The following is a 7,808-nucleotide window of genomic DNA, read 5'->3' on the forward strand; positions in this document are numbered from 1 at the left end:
TCTACTTGGTGAAGAACTCAGGACTCAGGACATTTAAGCACGTAAAGGTCATTCTAATGATCAGGCATTCACAGCTTCAGATAAAAGCAGAGGCAAAGGCAGAAACAGAGGTAGATCATATCAGAAAAGTGGTCATCATCAACAAAATCAAAGTCAGAATCAGCATCAGCATCAACATCATCCGCAGCAACATCAAAATCAGCAAAGAGGAAATCATTCCAAGCGAGGAAGATTCCAAGGACGAGGGAATGCATCCACCAATGTGTCAAACATCCAGTGTAACTACTGTCACAAGTTTGGACACTATGAAAGAGATTGCCGCAAGAAGCAGTACGACCAAGGCGGTCAATCCAGCAGTAATCGAGGGAATTCCCGAGGAAGAGGAAATCATCGTGGTGGACATTCTAGTCACAGTCATTTTGCAAATGAACATGGAAATATGTTTCTTGCAAGTGAGGAATTGCATCAGACTGATACAATGCACCTAGACACTGATTTCAATCCCAAAGAGGATTTCAGCTATCAAGTCGACCAAGTGGAACAGGATCCTTGGTACATCGATAGCGGTGCATCATCTCATATGACAAATCATCAAGAATGGTTCACAGAAATGAAGCCATTAGAAGGTCAAAAGAATGTCATCTACACAACGACAATACACCGAATCCGGTTCAAGGGACAGGTGTTATCCCTATGAACAATTTCACTGGTACAAAAGGATTAGTCAAAGATGTGCTCTATGTTTCGAAGCTCAGCAAGAACCTATTGTCAGTAGGTCAAATGACGGAACACAACTACAAAGTCATCTTCGACGGTGATGAATGCACTATCAGAGACAAATCCAAAAGAGGTCAACTAGTAGCAAAAGGTGTCAAGGAAGGACGCTTATACAGGATGCTAGCTATAGTACCAAATACGCATGCCATGTCAGCTCAAATGCAACAGATGCCACTATCTACAAAATGGCACAAGAGATATGGTCATGTCAACTTCAAGTACTTGTTAGATCTCAGGAATCAAAATATGGCAATTGGGATTCCAAAGCTACAGTTTCTTGGAAAAGTTTGTGAAGCATGCTGTTTCGGCAAACAAAAGCGAACCAACTTTGTCAAAAGTACCTCTCATGCACGAGGTATTCTTGATTTGATTCATAGAGATGTATGGGGTTATGCCCAGACCCGCAGCATCAATGGTTCACTTTATTACTTGACCTTCATCGATGATTATAGTAGATATTGTTGGGTCTACTTTCTGAAAGAGAAATCTGAAGTGTTTGCCAGATTTCAAGAATTCAAAGCCATGGTAGAAAACCAAACAGGCAGAAAGATCAAGGTCATGAGATCAGACAGAGGAGGTGAATACATGTCTTCAGCATTCATGAACTTTTGCAAAAATCACGGCATTCGAAGACAATTCACATGTGCAGATACTCCTCAGCAAAATGCAAGAGCTAAAAGGAAGAATGGGACTTTAGCAGACAGTGCTAGAGCAATGCTTAGTGAAAAGCATCTTCCGAATCAGTATTGGGCAGAAGCAATAGCTACAGCTAACTACTTGTTTAATCGGCTTCCTAGCGAACCGATACAAGGTATGACTCCTTATGAAGCATTCACTGTGGACACAAGCCACGCATTGGGCATCTCCACATATTTGGTTGCATAGCATATGCCCACATACATGACGATCATCGCAGGAAATTGGATGCGAAGTCACGCAAATGCATCATGGTTGGCTACAGTGAAGAAAGCAAAGCATACAAATTGTATGATCCCATCAACCGCAAAGTAATTATCTCTAGAGATGTAATCTTCGATGAGGAATCAGAATGGAAAACCTCATTTACACAGGAGATAGAAGCATCGACTTCACAGTCATCTACAGAACAGGTTGATGAAGAAGAGCAAGAATTGCCAGCAACACCCCAAGCAATGGCACAGCAGCTCAGACGGTCTACTAGGGAAAGCAGACCACCAGCCAGATTGACATATGCTCAGAAAGGCAAAGCAATTCAGGTGGAAACCACCAACTATGCTCTTATGACTACCATCATGGCTACAGAAGAGCCAGTGTACTTCGAAGACGCAATAGACAAGCCCGAATGGCAAACTGCTATGAATGAAGAAATGGATGCTTTGTATAAAAATAACACTTGGGAATTATGTGACCTTCCACTAGGAAAGAAGGCCATAGCCAACAAATGGGTATACAAAGTGAAGTACAATCCAGATGGCAGTATTCAGAGATACAAAGCGAGATTAGTTGCAAAAGGATTTGCACAACAATATGGCCAAGATTATGATGAGACTTATGCTCCAGTAGCAAAGATGGATTCCATACGGTTCTTGATATCACTAGCGACACTCAGTAAATGGAATGTGTATCAGCTCGATGTCAAGAATGCATTTCTCAATGGTACAGACGAGGAAGTCTACATGCAACAACCAGCCAGTTATGTTGAACCAGGAAAGGAGAACAAGGTTTGCCATCTCAAGAAAAGTCTCTATGGCTTAAAATAAGCACCCAGAAGTTGGTACAGCAGAATTGACCAGTATTTTACTGATCTGGGATACATGAAGTCCAATGCAGATCATACTCTCTACTACAAAGTTCAAGGGGACGACATTACTATTGCACTTTTGTACGTAGATGATCTGATTGTGACAGGAAGCAAGGATAGCTTCATTAGAAAACTAAAACAAGACTTATCTGCAGAGTTCGACATGAAAGACCTTGGACTTATGCACTATTGTCTTGGAATTGAGTTCTGGAGAGATTCAGATAGCACATTCATGAGTCAGCTCAAGTATGTTGATAGTCTCCTGAAGAAGTTTCATATGGCAGATTGCAAGATTGCAGCCACTCCCATGGAACAGAGTTTGAAACTTACTAAAGATTCAGAAAAGCCTACAGTCAATGACAGATACTACAGGCAACTCATTGGATCTCTTATATATCTGACAATCACACGGCTAGATATTTGTTATGCAGTAAGCTCACTAGCACAGTTTATGGCAAATCCAAAACAATCTCACTGTAATGCAGCCAAAAGAGTCTTGAGATACATCAGAGGTACAAGACAGTTTGGGATAGAATACAGAGGAAGTCATCCACGGTTGCATGGATACTGTGATAGTGACTATGCCGGAGATCATGAGACCAGGAGATCGACACAGGGATATGCATTTTTCCTTGGTCAAGGTGCTATATCATGGTTGTCAAACAAACAGCCAACTGTTTCTTTGTCTTCGACTGAAGCAGAATATAGAGCACTCACTACAGGTGCATGTGAGAAGGCTATTGTCAGAAACAGATTACTTTGATGAGTCAAAGCCAACAACAATATATTGATTATCTCAATCGGCTCAAGCATTGGCCAAAAATCTAGTATATCACTCCAGGACAAAGCACATTGATGTCAGAGAGCACTTCATCAGAGAAAGAGTGTTACTTGGTGACATCACACTACAGCATTGTGATAGCAAAGAGAATGTTGCAAACATCTTTACCAAACCACTCGGTAAAGAGCTATTCGAGAAACACCGACTAGCTCTTGGTTTGATGCAGAGGAAGGACATTCCCATTAAAGGTGTGTGATGGAATGTAATGCTCAGTCCTTCTTCGATTCCCCAGAATCATCATCTTAAGGGAAGGCCTACTTCATGATGTTGATCTTGAGGGAAGGTGTTGAGAGTTCATGCCCAACATCATGTGATCATGTGTGCATAGCACCATCACGTGATCATATGTGCATAGCACTAACCTTATAGAGTCCTATAAAGGAAAGGGTTAGATCTCGTAACCCTAACCCTAAAAGGGTTTGTATATATTCTATTTTTTCAACTAATTCTAGTGTACAGTTAGTCATTTGTGGTGTGCTCTCTAGCTGTGCCCTCTCTCCTCATCTCCACTCTTCTCCTCTCCCCTCTTCATATTTTGTCACACCTATGTTGAGCGCTTTGAACAAGTATGTACTGCCTTTGGAGATGTCTCTGATGGTGACAAAATAGGAGCATTCATAATACAACTAGATGGAAAGGTAGGGGCTTGGTATCAAGCTCTCAAGCCTGAGGAGAGGGATACTTGGGCCACCCTAAGAGGAGCATTTATTTTGGAGTATTCTCCAAGTGGTCCAAAATGGAGTCCTATTAATCAGTTGAATCAAATAAAATAGGAGAAAAGTTCCTTGCAGGATTACATAGCAAGAATTAAACATCTGAATGCAAGATGTGAGCCATGAAAGGCTCAATGATGAACAACTTTTACTTGGATTTTTATTAGGGTTAAGAAGTCTAAAAGTGCATGACCAACTCATAGTGTTGAAATATTACGTCATTTGAAGCATGCAGTAAGGAAGCAATCAGGTTGGGAGACAACATGAGAGAGGTCGATGAGACCATCGCAACATCGGTATCCTCGATCATGGGATCCAAAGACCCTGATGATGGTTCATATCCCGAGTTTCTAAGGAACCATCCAAAGATGCCAAGGGTATGAACGTAGACGAGAGCTTGGAGACCTTATAGTGGCAAGGTTGAATCCTCAAATCAAGGGTGTAGCTCATAGAGATACCCAAGGTAACACACATTTGTACCCAAGACAAGATATGGTTTGGTGCAGTGTATGCATAGGAAATCATCCATCCAATGAATGTCCAAGACTTTGTGTGAGACAACAAGTCTTGTGGTGTGGACATTGTGTTAGATGGGGAAATCACAAAACGTCACAATGTAGATATCCTAGAATATTGCCCCCTGCATAGACACAAACATATCAACAGAGACCGCAACAATTAGCACTGCTAGCTCCACCAATGCAATTAACTCAAATGATGCAAGGAGCTACAAACCCCAACCTAACACCATATCGAGCATAGAATGTGCCATTACCACCACTGATCCTAGGGCCTCAACCGCCTCCACCAAGAATCACTCCGATGAATCAAGTGATGGTAGAAGAGTTGGTTGGAATCTGATCTTAGGTTCACAGATACATATGCTGAACAATTGTTATCCATTCAAGAGGAAAGCAAATACATGAGTTACCTCAGTCACTATGTTGTTCAAGGTGATCAACATATCCTGGTTTACTAGACACTTCCAGTTGACGCCAAGGCTAGGGATATGAACAACATGATGCAAAGACCTCCAATCCAATGCTACAAATGTAATGGGCCACACAAAGCAAATGAGTGTCCTTAGGTGATGTAAGTGGGACAACCTGTCCAATGTTATGGGTGTGCAGGACCTCATTATTACAAGGATTGTACATACAGGCATAACAATGCCCCACCAGTTACCACGATAGTTGCTACCAATGTTCCATTGTGTCATGGTTGTGGAATCGATCATCTCTACAAAGATTGTTCAATGAGAAGAGCACCTATAGATGCTGCAAATTCAAAAACGACAAGTCTTAACTTGTTGGGAATTGAACGCGGACACATATCTCAAGTATCCTTAAATGCAATCATGTGCATGCAAGCAAAAGTGATAACATGAGAACTGCATAAGAGAGGGAGGGAAGGTCAAGCTATAACTTCACAAACTCCTAAATAATCGAATAACCTACCCAAGAAGCAAGTGATTAACCTAGGTAAGGAGATAGATAAGGTGATAGTCTAGAGTGGATCTAATTAAGACACAACAATGATAGCAACTTTAGAAATGGCAAGGAGTTCAAAAATGAAGTCTAGCCAAGGAGGTAATCAAAAGTTAACTCAAGGGGAATGGAATCTCGACCTAATACACCTAAGGGATTTCAAGAATATCCTAATCCCATCTAGGAGAAAGAGAGGTTGGTGAAAGCCAAGGCTCTTGTGGAAGAATATCAAGGTGCACAGGTGGAGACTAGGGCACAAGTTAACATAAAATTCCTCCAACATCAGAAGTACCCAACTCATAAACAACCTCGGGGGGGTCACTCATTATATGTAACCCTATCACGTGAGTTCAACAAAAGGATGTTTTTAATATCTAAATTTAACAAAAATTAATTTACATAAGGGAGCATTTAAAATAATTTTTTAAAAAATTTATAGATTTGTATAGAAAAAGGGTATATTTTATTGATGAAAAATTTACAGATGAGGGATTTTAGAAATATGCCTTGACGCACATGATATAGAGGGTTTATACATAGTGACCGCCCCGAGTAAACAACCTGTCAAAATACCTTCCATTATAGCAAAAAGAAATGAGGATATGTTGTCCAATGAAAGTCCTATGCTAATGGATCATATGTGGCCTATGGAATACTTAGTGCCAAGCTTGAGAGTGGCAGTAAGGGAAAGACTTACCGAAGAAGCCTTATCGGAATGGTTAATTGAACTAGAAAAGCTAGAGGAAACAAGGCTAAGGGTAGCCTATGGAATGAAGGTCGAGAAATTAAGACGAAAAACATGGTTTGACTGAAATCTCAAGGACAAGGATCTCTCGGAAGGAGATCTAGCTCTTATGTTTAGTGTGTGCGATACGAAAAGAAAATTGAAATACGAAGCAATGGGTTGTTATCATGTAGTTGAAATCACACCATACGGAGCCATTCGGATTACCACACTAGATGGAGTTATCATGGATGGATATATAAATGGTAGTAAGATGAGAAGGTTCTATGGACCTATTATGCTACAAACACTACAAGCCATCTAGCGAGACTAGGAACAAAGGAAGGAGCAACTCCTTCTTAAAAAGAAGGCCCAACAAGAAGCCAAAGCTAGGACACTATGCCCCCAATGCGCCCCAAGTTGAACTAGCTAAACTAATGCTCAATTTGTAGATAACACAAGGATCATCTCACGTTGCTCCTGCCTCGGCACATTTTGTGAAATGGTCTACTGCCATGATGATATATCGGGCTTGTGTTGTTTTTGCGGTAGGATTTATGGGACCTACAAAGTCAATACCCCACTTCTCAAAAGGTTGAGAAGCCACGTTTCCCGTTAAGGGCATTCTATCCCATTTCTGTGGTTTGGAGGTTCTTTGGCATGGATTACATCTCTTAGTGAATTTTGTGGTGTCTCCAAAAAGTGCCAGCCACCATAGCTAGCTTGTAACACCTATCTTGTGATCGTCTCAGTGGAGAAATATCCTCTTGCTATTCCGAAATGTGCTTCTTTGAGAATGGTTAGAAACTCATTCTCTCGTACACAACTTCTAACAATGCCATCTTTTTCAATTTTATGCAGCTATCCTACAATCAGTTGATAGGGTGCTATGCTTAGAAGTTAATCGTGGGGATCTTGCCTTGTCTAAGTGTATTCCTCTTGATAGTCCATTGGCAAGATAATGACATATCTCATCCTGCCATATCTATAAAAATAGTGAGGTGTCTAGAAGATCGTCATCTACTCCTATAGTGATAATGATCCCTCACAGTGGCTGCATTGACCTATTTGACGTCAACACATACTCGTATTTCCATTCTTTTTTGTCACTATTATGGGTGATACCCATTCTGTGTGCTCTATCTCATAAATGAATCTTGCATCGAGTAACTTTCAACTCTGAGGATACCATTGACAAGTTGTACAAATATGCAAAACAGTTCGTCGACTCAAATGAAGAAAAAGGCCCTAAAACAAAAATTAGAGCATCATTTCACCTATCCAATTGATCGTGAAGAACTTCTACAGCAAGCCCTCGATTTAGACACAGGTACAGAAGCCTCATCATCAAAACCCACCCACAAAAGATCCACCTCTGAATCCTCAACACTGGCCCCCTACTCTGAATACAATCTCACCATCTCCCACCACTCACCTCTAGGGACAGACTCGGTTAAAAAACTTAATGACACAGTAGTTCACTCAA

Source organism: Dipteris shenzhenensis, chromosome 2 (assembly GCF_047967505.1).
Source record: "Dipteris shenzhenensis isolate YYH24624 ecotype China chromosome 2, Dip_SZ_1.0, whole genome shotgun sequence".
Taxonomy (NCBI): domain Eukaryota; kingdom Viridiplantae; phylum Streptophyta; class Polypodiopsida; order Gleicheniales; family Dipteridaceae; genus Dipteris; species Dipteris shenzhenensis.